The sequence below is a fragment of the Alosa pseudoharengus genome, unplaced genomic scaffold (genome assembly GCF_046254945.1).
Source record: "Alosa pseudoharengus isolate Yale_2024_CS ecotype anadromous, Long Island Sound unplaced genomic scaffold, YU_APseudo_1.1 YU_APseudo_1.1_scf_24, whole genome shotgun sequence".
Taxonomy (NCBI): domain Eukaryota; kingdom Metazoa; phylum Chordata; class Actinopteri; order Clupeiformes; family Clupeidae; genus Alosa; species Alosa pseudoharengus.
In genome coordinates this window covers 21916764-21931386 of record NW_027468689.1, presented here as the reverse complement: position 1 = coordinate 21931386, position 14623 = coordinate 21916764, and positions in this window count along the sequence as shown.

The window sequence follows — 14623 nt, the reverse complement described above, 5'->3', positions numbered from 1 at the left end:
CCTATATTTATAGCTGCTTGAACACGGTTGGGGCTCAGTCATTTATCTAAATAAAACTAAATAAAAAGGCCACTTTTGAGATCTCAGCATCTGTGCCCGCCAGGTACAACGGGTTCAGTTTCAATTCTCACCTGGCATGGATGCAAAACTAACATGGAAAAGTGAGTTATTCACAGCAAATTAAAAACTGATTGTCTTGCGTGAAGTAGACCCAGAAGAAACTCTCTACAGGCTTATGGGTCTTTGTACTGCTCCCTGCCCTCAACGTAGAGGTCAGGGAGCAGTACAGGGAGCAGTACAAAGTACAAAGATGGCTCAATATTCGGATAAATCTTTGCCAATATAGCTTTAGTCAAATGAACTCAGTGCACCATTCTCAGTTGTATTAAGCCATGTTTAGCAGTCTAAAGCCTCACTTAGACTGCAAGTAGTGGGACAAGAAAGCATGTAATTTTAACGTAATTGAGCACTACCGTAACTAATCCTACTATTAACTGATGTTTATACATTGATTTTGCAAAGATTCTTCAGCTATGAGGTACATGGGGGCATGCTATACATGGGAATGCATTAGTTTTCTTCATTCTTCTTTATGATTGTCTCCTAAAACCATCTCTTACAACTACTCCTAAGATCTCAATGTGTGGACTGATGTTTCTAATGAGCTCCTCAATGGCAATGGATATTAATAAGAGAGGGTACAATATGATCTTGGTAACACATTTTCAAACGAGAGCTTTGAAGGCTTCCATGTGAACAGCAGTTGGGAAGATAGCAGAAATAAGAGAATAGAATTTTCCTAAGTGTCCAAAATGTCTTTTCAGCTGAGCCCATATACTCATTGAGTGATTATTAGACTCAGAGTATTGCTAAAAAATAACAAGGCTAAAAAAAACTGAAGAGCACTGGTTGTGTTGGCGTATGGTGAGAACACCAGCTGAAGTCTGCCTCTCCTACAATTTGTATGTCTTCAGACCAGTGAACCTTAGGATTTTGTAATAAGGGAGGAAAATAGGCAAAGCCAGACATCCAGAACGGTGTTTGGAGATGGGTCTTGCTAATCCAACTACATTTATTCACCACATATGAAATGAATAATACTTTAATTTAGTGTTTTGAAATGAATTTTTAATTAGAATAGGGATATTTTGGAGGAGACATAAAAAATAAAAACTTTGGCCACAGTATCATTTTAATTAGGTTGATGCACCCTGCACATCATAACGGAGAGGGGTCCCAGCGATTCAGATCCAGTTTACACTTATGCTGCAGTGAAGGTTTTTAAAGCTGCTTGGAGAGAGCAAGCAACCTCCATATCCATGTATCTGAGGTCATCTCTGGAAGGAGGAAGGAAGGAAATTTAGGGGGGAAAGAAGTTTGTTACTTTGTAAATGTAAACAGGAGCAGACCATCTGTGTAAAGAGAGACCTTGGGGCAACCCAATGTACACTTTTAAAGTCTTTACAGAGTCGCAGCGCTATCTGTAAGAGATCAGTGGCCAGTGCAAACAAGAGGGGGCATCCCTGCCCCTGACACTGAATGATGATCAGGAAAAAGAACTCAAATCAGGTTAGGGGCAGAGACAGGAATAATGAACAGAAGCACATGGCAGGGATAAACAAAGGAACACATGGAACAGGACACAGGAAGTAAACGAAGGTAACAGGAAGCATAATGTGGAGCAGACACGATGGAACACAACGACATGCAGACAGGGAAACAGAACTAAGACAAGACCCTTACACTAACAGCTGCAAGGGGGGAATAAAGGAACAATTTGATCGAGACCATGAATTCAAAGGCCATACTTTTGGTCAGTGAAGAATAGGCATTTCCACCTGATCCAATCTAAGGTCTTCTCAGCAACAAGTCAAATCACCACCTCTAGACACTTCAACTGGCCCTAGGACCTCCTAATGTTGTATAGAACAGACTGGAATAGATTAGAGGAGTGTTAGCCTTGAATTAATCCGGTTTGGTTAGGCAAAACAATGTCTGGAAACACCCACTCCGCCCTTAAAGACCTTAGATTGAGAGTTAAATGTCTATTTGACAGTATATCTTTGTGTCCATGGAGATAATCTGTGTAGGTCTGCATCTAGCGTCAGAAGTGACAAGATTAGACTAGACATCTGTCCTACATCACCAGCTTTAATAAAGTCTATGTTTACTGAGGTGACAGGATGATACAATGAGTATAAGAGTGGATCTTTTACCTTCATTTCCACACTTCCAGCCTTTCTCAAAGTCACAGGAAGAGTAAACACTTTAAACCCTAGCGCTAAACTGAGTTGACCTGACAGACATGAGAGCTGGCATGGAGATGGCATCAGGGATTATGCCAGGTGCAGGAGCAGGAGCAGGATCTGAGGGCTGAGGGCTGTTGGCGATGGCCTTTCCTGGAAGAGAACAACACAGCGCCGAGCTTGTGGAGCGCCCTGCGGGCTGACTCAACCCTTTAGCACCCCTGCTGGTTGATGACTCCTGTGTGTGTGTGTGTGTGTGTGTATTGTGATGCTTGTGTTGTGTGTGTTGGAGGTGGGGAAAGAGTTGATGATTCCTGTGTCTGTGTGTGTGTGTCCGTGTGTGTGTGTGTGTGTGCAGTGTTTCCCACATAATTTAATTCTATTTGTATATAAGTATAAGTAAGTATATATACTCTTTTGATCCCGTGAGGGAAATTTGGTCTTGGCATTTATCCCAATCCGTGAATTAGTGAACACACACAGCACACAGTGTACTGTACACACAGTGAGGTGAAGCACACACTAATCCTGGCGCAGTGAGCTGCCTGCATCAACAGCGGCGCTCGGGGAGCAGTGAGGGGTTAGGTGCCTTGCTCAAGGGCATTTCAGACCTGCCTACTGGTCGGGGTTCGAACCGGCAACCCTCCGGTTACAGGTCCGAAGTGCTAACCAGCAGGCCACGGCTGCCCAAAATTTGTGGTGATAGGTTTGCAGATTTAACTGTTTTTAACAAATTAGCACAGCGTGGTTATGCAGGTTTAAGCACAATTTAGCCAGTGGACTTTTATGACAACAATTGCAGGATTGTTAATGTTTTCTTTAAACATGTAGGTTTGTTGAGAGACAATGAACGAATTCCATCTAATTTACAACATGCAAAATCATTGTGTAGTGGTCAATGTTGATATTGTGGTGGGCCGCCACAAATAAGTCAATGTATGGGAAACACTAGTGTGTGGTATGGTATGGTATGGTGGGCATGTTGGGATGGGGTGGGGTTGTGTGTGTTTAAGGTGTGGAACGGGGTGGGTCAGATGCTGTCACTCATTCCACCGGGGAGGAATGCTCTGGGTGATGGGTTTGATGGCTGAGTTATATACACTATCTGAGTTTAATAAAGTATCAAAAGGTATAATCAAAGTCCAATTTTACTTGACTTAGACAGAGGAGTTTTTAAATGTCTTTGGATAGATAAACCAAATCAATTAATCACTCTTCTCTTTTTGCCAAATATAACTGGGCTTGCCCTCTACAGGCAAAGTCCACAGTCTCCTGTCTGGAAGAGCTTTTGGGGGTGTTGCATCTGTTACTGATTGACATTTTGACATCCAGCCAAGAGGAGATTCACACCAGGAGCCGGCTGATACCCAGGTGTTAGCTCAACTTCCTGAACAACTACAGAGAAAAATCCTACAAAAATGTCTAAACCTGACAGAGAAATACTGCCAATGTGCTAACAGCTACTGTGCATGAAACAAACGTACACACACACACACACAACACACACACACACACACACACACACACACATAGACACATAGACACACACACACACACACACACACACACACACACACACACACACACAGAGCACTGACTGTGTTGCAATGACAGATTTACTTGAGCTTATTGGGTTTTTACTGGGCAGTCCCCTTCTGGGTCATTATTACCACTGAGTTGCATAAATATTAACAGCTTCATCAAATGTGCTGCCGAGGTGGCTGCTGAGAGTCTGCCTCCTGTCTCCCCATGAAAATGCATTTCTCAACCTTCACACACACTCTCACTTACACATTCACTCTCTCAGCTGCAAGGGTCCTTATGAAAGCCAAGAGGTCAGACCACATCACAACCCTACTCAGAACTTTACACTGGCTCCAAGTCAGTCAAAGAATAGACACACAGACACACACACAGACACAGACAGACACACACACACACACACACACACACACACTCACACACACACACACACAGACACACAGACACACACACACACACACACACACACACACACACACACACCCACACCCACACACACACACATATTTGCAATCATATACACTGTACCTTAGCCCACCCTACACTCTCATTCACACCCAGTATACAACAGAATACAGCATCCCTGTATTATGCAGTAGTTTGCCATGGAGTGGCCATTCATCCAATAATTCATGTCTAGTTAGTCATAGACATCTGATTCTCACTCACTGCTCATGTCTGTGCTATTCCAACCACAAGACACATCTCAGACTCTGTCTGGATTGTCTGGATAATAACATATAAATCAATAGAGCTGGTACTAGAGAAATCTTAATTTTCTGCTCCGAGAGACATAGCAATGGCTAATGAACAGTGAAGAGCTGAATTACTCGCTGAGAAGAAAAAAACAAGATCGGAGGTGTTTATGTATGATTCATCACGGAGATCATTTGAATGGAGAGAAGACAAGAGGATGGGGGTGGGGTATGTGTGTGTGTGTGTGTGTGTGTGTGTGTGTGTGTGTGTGGGGTGATCGATCGATTAATTGATGTGTCTTGCCATGTCACGTCTCCCGTTCCTCGTGTTATGGGGTCATTGGCGAGAATAGGCGGCGGTGAGTTGAAAATTGTCTGCGCCGAGCACTGTGTGTGTGTGTATGTGTGTGTGTGTTAGTGTGTGTGTCCGTGCTGGTGTGTGTGTGTGTGCGTGTGTGCATGTGTGTGTGTGTGTCAGTGTGTGTGTGTCTGTGCTGGTGTGTGTGTGTGTGTGTCTCTGTGGGTGTTCATGCCTAGGTATGTGTCTCTGTGTGTAGTTTTCTCTCCAGTGCACCTTAATCCTCAGTTGCAAACTGTCTGCGCTGAGCTCTGTGTGTGTGTGTGTGTGTGTGTGTGTCTGTGCTGGTGTGTGTGTGTGTGTGTGTGTGTCTGTGCTGGTGCGTGGGCGTGGTTTTCTCTCCTGTGCACCTTAATCCTCAGTTGTATTCATTGCTACTCCTCAGTGTGGACTGCTGGTGGCTGTTCAAACGACTCGTCTATTCCTTACTTGTTTGCCGTGTGCATGGGACCCCTGGGAGGCCATTGTGACAGTCTCCAGGGGCCCACGCATTGATTTGATGTAAAAGTCCCTGTCAGCGTGCATCAATTCACCGGACCAAAATGGCCCCTCATAAAAGCAAGCACAGTCTTATCTCTACGCCGCAAAGGGACACTTTCAGCGTGGGTGGGTATGAGTTTGAATTTGAATGTGTGTGTGAGAGACAGGGTGTGAATGTGTGTGTGTGTGTATGTATGTGTGTGTGTGTTTATGGGAATGGTAGAGAGTGAAAAAGAGTGAGACAGGAAAACAGACAGAAAGTTAGTGTGTGTGTGTGCGTGTGTGTGTGCGTGGTGTGCGTGTGTGCATCAAAGACTTGGGGCGTGAGATTATACAGCGTGAGCTGACATTTAAACTGAGTGAGAGATTTGTCAGACCAGAGGCAACAGGTCACATACTAATGGCACATTAATCTCCGTAATTACAAGCTAATGGAGCAATCTCGCCCTCATGTCTATTAAAGTGTGTTTACTTCCAGATTTGTGGTCCTGGCACACGCACCCACCCACCCACACATTTAGAGAGTATATCAGTGCCTGACACTCTTTCTGCAGCTTTGCATGTGTTACTCTGACTCAGCTCTCACACACACACACACACACACACACACACACACACACACACACACACACACACACACACACACACACACACACACACACAGACAGATGGATAGACCTTCAGCTAAAAAAAAATACAACCCAGATGAGCAACAGGGCATGATATTTATACACATCCTTCACACTTTTGCTGTGTATTTGGCTGCAATGGGTAAAACACAGGTTTCTGTCTCTCTGGACGAGTGGGCTAGTGTTTTTCCCTATTGGAAGGCAATACTCGACTGTCATTTTGGGGAGAGGAAAAAAAACGGTGGGCTTGATGGATCTGCAGTTTTTTGATTTCCTGTTTACCGCCCTCTTTCTCGTTTACCGCCCTCTTTCTGGACACACTCGATCGATCCTGTGTTGCCCGAAGGATAGGCACCAACTGGTGCGTCCCTCGCAGTAAGTGATGTTCCGCGAGTCTGGCCAGACTACCCACCCTAAATAAACTGGCAGGGGTTCAGCAGTTGGCATATGTTGAGACGGAGCAAGCTGGCATCACCCCTCTCGGGGGCTTTATAGTTAAAACATGCCAGTGTCAAATGTGGCTGTATGCTGCCACCCAGTCAGTGTTGTTTACCTACGGTAAGACACATCTGTCCAATAAAGACCTTCTATCAGTCATTCAGACTCACTCAGCTGGTCAGATGATTGTGTGTGTGTGTGTGTGTGTGTGTGTGTGTGTGTGTGTGTGTGTGTGTGTGTGCGTGTGTGTGTGTGTGTGCGTGAGCGTTCATGTGTTTCCATAAATTTGTTTTTCTCAGGCTGTTCCTAATGAGTTGGATTGATACTGAGAAGGAGCTGGTACATTGGGAGCAGAGGGGATTTAACTGAATGGGTGGTGACTGGGTGAATTGATTGTGAGCACAGAAGACGCCCAGACAAACTAGCTTTACACCCTCGCTCAGCCTGGCTGGGTGCCCTCAGATGAACCCAAGCTCCTCAGGCAGAAGATGACTGGTGGTGCTTACTGACTGGCTCTGAAGTACTTGTCTACAACCAGGATAGTTTTAAAAGCCAACATTTCACACAAGCTTCTTTTAATTAGATGTGGTGTACTTTTTTCCAGTATGTCTAATATATTTTATCTAATATCAAACCAACATTTTCACATTGTTCTTTTTGTGAATCAGGAACCTGGCACTGATAAGACCCTGCATTGTTCCACTCATAACAGAACAGCGCCAGTGGCCGATTGGGTCTGACCTTATCTGGGCTCTCATAAAGGTTGACTGTGGACTGTGTGGTTCTGGCCCACTTATGGTCCTGATCTGGCCCAGATGTGTCCGACCTGTGATGTTGTCGGTGTTGGTTAATCTTTCTATCTATTTTATCTTTTTCTATCTTTCACATAGCCCTTCTGTCTGTTTCTTAGAGTTTTGTGTTGCAAACGGTCTGCGCTGGTGTGTGTTTGTCTCTGTCTCTGTGGGTGTGCATGCCTAGGTGTGTGTCTCTGTGTGTAGTTTTCTCTCCTGTGTGTGTGTGTGTGTGTGTGTGTGTGTAAGTATATATACTCTTTTGATCCCGTGAGGGAAATTTGGTCTCTAAATTAGTGAAACACACTCAGCACACAGTGAGGTGAAGCACACACTAATCCCGACGCAGTGAGCTGCCTGCTACAGTGGCGCTTGGCGAGCAGTGAGGGGTTTTCTCTCCTGTCTCCATGTGATATTTTATGGTAATAGGGTACTGGTAGTTCAGTGGATAGCATCATTGCCTTCAACGGAGTAGGCTTGCTTCTTGGCTAAAGCACAATGTTTTTTGAAGTTGCTGGATTGGTTAATATTTGCATCTTCTATTACGGTTCTACAGTATCTACAGTATATGGGGGAAAGAACTTTTGGAAATAAAGTATTCAATATTCAATTCAATAATGATTGGACTCCTTACCTTGGAGTAAACAAGACCTGATCATCTCTCCTCACAAAGTCTTCATCTCCTATAGAGTGCGGTGGCATACTGGCCCGTTACAACCAGGTCAAGTTCGCTAGCCTCATTTTTATATGGGCAATTCCTCACCCAATTTATGAGATGCTATTGACGAAAACTGAAAGAATTGTGACAAGGTCTAGGACAGATGGCCGCCAGCAGCTTTAACAAGACTCTGGCAGCTTCTTTAGAAATAAACATCTGTGGAGGACAGGCTGAAGTGATTTCTTGTTTTTACTGTCGTTTGCTGTGCTTGAATCTTTTTTTCTCTCTCTCTCTTTTTTTATTAAAAAGTATTTCTCAAAAGCATCTCAGAATAAGAAAAAAGGCAATGAAATTGTATGCCAAGGTTCATGCAAAGCATGCACAATACAGTACAGTGAATATGCCAATTTTGTGCAGTTTTAACAGGAAGGAATTTATTTCCACAGGGTTTTCTTGAGGGTCAAGATTTCATTATTCACCTCCCTACTGAATTTTGTACATTTCATTCACTTATTGTCTCTATTTGTTTGTTACTGTACAGTGAAATGTTTCCAAAGTAATTCAGTAAATATGCCACAGAAGTGTGTGATGATTATTAGATGTATTTCTAAGTATGGTATATAAGTGTATACTGTATGTATTATATAAGATAAATTATGCATCTTACTACCAGTATGTCCTTGTGTTTGCCTGTATGTTCCTGTAATGAGATTTATGCAAAACGTCAGAAGGCTACACCGGAAAACAGTCACATCACATCTAATCACATCCATTTGTCGAGGATAAGATTGATTCTGAAACATAGATGGTACAAATAATGATAAATAAGCATAGGTGTAGAGACTATACTTAAAATAGTGGTATCAAGTTCAATGATCAGAACAATGTGGATGATTGTAAAATTACATTTAAATTATTAAATTATCATATGGTTTTGTACAAAACAGATAATATGGAATTTAAAAAGCAGGTTAATAGTATAACCAATTTGACGATTGCTGAATCACTGTCAGAATCAATGTTATCGATTGACAAGCAGATGTGCTTAGACCTGTTTTCCGATATAGCCTCCTGACGTTCGGCATTATCCTTATTTGCTGTATATAAGTAACACTAGTTAACAGATTAGATATTTCTTTGAAAAAATGCTGTATATTGCAAAAGATATAAATAAAGATAAACACATGATATGTCCATGATAGGCTACTGAACACACATAACTTACCTTCTTTAAAAGGGATGAAATAAACCCATCACACAAGCCAACAGATATACACAGTATATTTTTTCTTTCATGTGATCTCAAGTTAATCTCCTTACTGAGAGATAAATGCCCACTGTGCCTGGGGGCTCACAATCTGTGGTTCAGTATATTGTGTCCCCAAGGAGAGGATGTCTGTAATTGACTGTCTTTGATTGGCTTCAACTGTGGCCACTATCCCTTGAGGGAACGATTGAGTTAAGTTGTGATCAATGTCTATAGGCCTCCAACCACACAGCATTCTTTATGGAACTGATAAAGTTGTCTGTCCTTTGTGCCTTTTTTTGGGCTGTGTGCTTCTGAAAAAGTGTTATTTCTTATAAATAAGGGGAAAAATAGATACATTGATCCTGGCTTTCATGGAGAACTTGGAAAGGCTTTCACGCCTTTTTGGATTGTGGGATTTAGTGGGCTTTTTGTTTTAAATAAAGGTTGGAGAGCAACGACACATGTCTGCTCCCCATTCAAATGATCTTATGCACACACACACACAGACAATAAGTCATTGATCTCTTCATGTGGTTTATTGCAAAGCAACTTGCATGGCCCATTAAATTGAATGTGAAATTCACTCCATAATTAAAGCTTTCATCTGCTTGCTTTTTTGCATGCTGTGAAGAGTCTCACAGCTCACACCATGATGCTGTGCATGTGCCTGCACTTGGCTTTGAACAATTTAAACACAACAGTATACAGTATGTTTCAGTCTGTAAGATATGTTATCTCTGACCGTCCTCTTAATTGTGTATTTTTATTGGTCTGTATGTATGGATGTGTGTCTGTTTAAGTGTGTTTATGCATGTAGGTGTGTGTACTGTAGGCCTATGTGTATGTCAGGGGTCGGCAAATAGTGGCCCGCGGGCCAATTTTGGCCCGCCATCTATTCTATCTGGCCCGCGAGATGACGTTAATTTGCTGTTTAAATAATAAAAAAAATAAAAAATGAAATTTTTTTTAACCCCATGTTTTTAAAAAGAAAAAAAGGCCTACAGCAATCCCATCAATTTCAAAACATTTATTGAGGTATAGATGATAGTCCTACTAAAGTGACAAAACAACAGGTGGAACATCCTTGCAGTTATCCATGACGCACAGGTCGGAACGGTATTGGCACGCGAGTGCGCGTAATCTTGTGCAAAAAAAAAAAAAAAAAGTGTCCTGTCTCCCTCTTCCAGTGGGCAAGGTCAAAAATAGCCTATGTTTCGTTAAATTAATAGGCTTGGCATTAATAAATGCAGGCAGGCTCAACACATACCTCTGCTTCCATTCTTCTTTGTAGGTCCTGCATTCTGAATCAATTTTTCTTTTCAAGGCTTTTGACAACGACATTTTGCATCGATAACTAGCATATAGCAATGTTCAGCTAATCATTTACACGTCATCCAAAAGAATAATATTTGTACACATTAGTTACGGCAAGTTGCTAGGCAAGTCGCCTGTTTCATGAGAGACGACAGGAGATGCAGCAGGCGGCATAAAAACAGCGCACATAAGCAAATAAACGTTTTTAATGGAATTAAATTAAATGCATTTTAAAAGTTAGATGATGTTTATTTTAATATAATATAATAATTCATAATTTAAATAGTAGGCCTATACCCCCCCCCCCCCCCCCCCCATTACAAAAGCTATGGCCCGCGATGCCATTGTCTGAAAAAAAATTGGCCCGGGTCCAAACGTAATTGCCGACCCCTGGTGTATGTGTTTGGTGGCTCTTGATACATGGGGTGATATGAGGACATTGTGTGTGCATGTGTATATGTATGTGTGTGTGTGTGTGTGTTAGTGCGTGTGTGTGTGTGGGGGGGGAGGGATGTTACAAGGAGGAGAAACTGGTAGGTTGTACTGTGAGGGGTTAAGTGCCTCACCTGCGGGTACCGGGTGTCGTTCACACTGCCCAGCCATCTGCCACCCCTTTGGCAACCTCTATAAATGGTGCCGCTGCCTTCAAATATGCATGAGGTCATAAATGCCATGATCTCAGGGCATCGCTGTGCCTCTATACAGAGACCAAACCATCTGACTCCATCACAGTGTGCAGTACTGCTGAATACTGGCAAAGTGATTTTTATCTTTAGTCTTCCAAGCCCTTGCACAGTTCAGTTGTATAAATTGATGTCCTGTTACCCTCTGTATCCAGAATGTTGGAGTCTTTCCGCCTCATGCAGAGTATAATATCCACATCATTACCAGTGTCACTTTATTGTCATTTTGATAGGCCTCAAAAAACAGTACTCAGAACTCAGCATAGTGAATTAGAACACTGCAATGGTCCTTGAGATATGTTCCTTTATGTTTAGTTTTTTTAATTTCAGCTTTTATTTCTTCTTTTAAACATTTCAGTTTTGCACCACTCTTTTCTGCTGGGTTTGAGTACTAGTCGGTGTTTTCAACACGGTTTCATCTTTTTAAATACATTTTTATTGGTATTGAACTGATATGAAAATAAATAAAAACAACACGCTTCCGCTTTATTTGTCAAAGTGGAGTGGATATAACTGTGGCCAGAGAGCCGCTAGCGTATTAAAAGACATCACTTTAACAGCCATTAAAAGTCTCTTATCCGAGCCCATTAAGAAGTGACAGACTTTCCCGCAGGCCAGTTTGTGTTCTAGGCACGCCTGTGCAGGTCAACTGTGTTCATTTCTCAGTGATCACCTTCAGACTGAGCACCTTCGCTGATGGGAGCAGACAGTGCAAGTCCTGATTGTCATTATGTGTGGTGATGGAAGTGTGGGTGAATGAGGCATTTAGCTGAATGAGGCTATTTATTCCTGGTAGTGCTGCTCATTCAGATATAGGGCTGTGCAGGACTCTGATAAATGCAACATTTAACCCAGTGTTTTGGCTAGGTTTGTCTCCATCTAGTGTGAAAATATGAAGCTCACATACTAGCCTATTTCCCTCAGTCCTCAGGACAAATTATTATGACATCTGTGCAAATGGATACTTATAATGATGTTGAGCTGTGATTCCATTCTTGTTTAATTATGCATTACGGAAACATGAATTGTCACCAATAAGGTCAAATACACTACATACTACTTCATACTTGTTACACACATACACATGCACTTCCATCCACACACTCACTCACTATCACATACACACACTGCCATTGCTGTACTGTATGATGCATGATGTTCTGTCTTTGTTTTTTTCCCCCTTCACATAGTACTAACTACCTGTATGTACAATCAGAAATGTTTTGGTCAGACAAAGTGTATTTTGGTCATGCCGATAAAACTCTATTGATTTGAAAATTGAATTGACAGAGAGAGAGAGAGAGCGAGAGAGATATAATCTGTTCTTTTAACACTTAATAAACATAACCTCTCTCTTGGAAGGAAATGCTGGCAGGTTTGGTCATACAGCCTACCTGTTCATCATGATTGATGTGTGTTGGAGGTGGGGAAAGAGTTGATGATTCCTCTGTGTGTGTGTGTGTGTGATTGTGTGTGTGCGCAGCTTACCATAGCATTTATAAATGAATCAAATCTAAATCAATATTATTAATGTGTTTAACAATATGGATGACTGCAACAACAAATGCAATTTTAAATTTGAGAAACATTAGACCTACAAATTGATAAGAGTAAGAGACACCGTTGGTTGATGTGGTGTCTTCCCTGTGTAATGACAGTCGTGCATACACTTAATCAAACTTTTCCCTAACCCATTTTCTGTTTGGCATTTCCCAACACAAATGTTCGAAAGCTAAACAACATCTGTGACGAACGATAATTGGGTTAAGTTCTGACGTGTGTAAACAGCAAACCTCATTTCTGAAGAAAAATTCAGGTTGGTTAATGTAGCCTATTGATTTTTACCCAAGATTTCTTCAACGTGGGAGGCTGCTGCATTTAAAATCCACCCAAACCTTTGAATGATAATAACCATCAGTGCCATATTCTATTTACTATTCGCCAGCACTGCGTGCGTGGGCTGTAGCCTTTCACTCAGGATACAGGCCTACGCTGTGCACGTTTTCATCAAAAAAGAGTAAGTGGGAAAATCATGAAACACCACGTGGAACACAATACCTCACAAGCCCCGTTACAAATGGAATCACGTCTTCAAGTTCTTGCCACGACCATGACCTCCCCAAGGAGTCATTAGCTTGGCACTGGCATTCATATGCCCCACACGCACATGCCTACCGGCTGCCCACGTTCAGGTGACGATAAAGCATTTAATTATTTCAGAATGTAACTTCTGAAAAATAGTTTCTGTCAGACCATGAAAATAGTCCTCAGTGGATTCTGGCATGTACATTTTGTCTGATCATCTTTTATTTTTCAACCACTGAAGCATAAAGGTAATTTGAATTTCTAAAAGCTGAACTTTTAATGAAAAGAGAAAACATCGAAGCAGCCATGGCCCAAGTCAAGCGAGCATGAGGCATCAAAATCCATCGGTTGGGGATTTATCTGAGTTCTACTAATACAAATGCAACTATGTCTATACCTATACTTTTTTACGGTTTTAATCAATGCAATTTGCCGCCAGTCCAATGACAAGACGCAAGAACTAAAATCAATTTTAACTGCAGTCATTTAGACCTACTTTACGAGAAACCAAGTAAAGCTACTTAACAGTAGCTACACGATAGGTTAAATGAAGGTCAGAAGAAATTTCGAACGTCAGCTGATTTCCTTACCATTATACTGTTTTCTGAATTAGGCCTACAGTGCAGTAGCCTACAATAAGCCAGCTCATATCAATCACATTGTAGCTATCTCACCTTTGGCCAAGACGGCCATTTATTGGAACAGGAAGACTCACAGACTACTATATAGGGCAACACAGGGGTAGTCTCAGCCGCACAACACACAAAAAGGGTTTACCACACACATCTACACGAGGATAAACACATGAGGTACAACTAAAGAGACTAACACGCTAACAAATACACAACATGCTAAACGTAACTACAACTATTATAACCGACATTACACATTCTAGCATTCACTCGCACTGCATTCTGGGAGACACTCATTCAACGTTAAACATGTACATCCACCGACGCTACAATATGCATTTCTGCAATAGAGTGCAGTGCTAGGCAATGAGTTTAAATAATACGCAAAAACATTGCATTACGTGTGTAATACGCAAAATATTCTTGCATAGGGCCTAAGTGCAAATAATTTCTCCCAAACGTGGAGAAACGGGTTTAATGGCTCAGAAAACTGAACTTTTGACACTGGAAGTTTATTGCAATTATTTTTTGAAACGGATAGAATGCAAGTGTGAAAGTGAAATCGACATGCCACCGTATGTTTGATTCATTTCAGTTTGGTCATTGAACACAAGAGTGCGCTACTGTCATAAATTTCGGCACCGTTTGTGTAGGCTAAATGTGTGAGTGAATGAGAGAGCATCCCTACCTAATGTTCCTTTGTTCTATTAAAACTTTTCTCTCAGGATACAGACTATAGACAGTCACATGAAGACGTTCTAAAGGCACTAGGTTATCTCCTAAAAGTGGTCTGATGTCTTTAAGTGTTTAATTTGTTTATCTA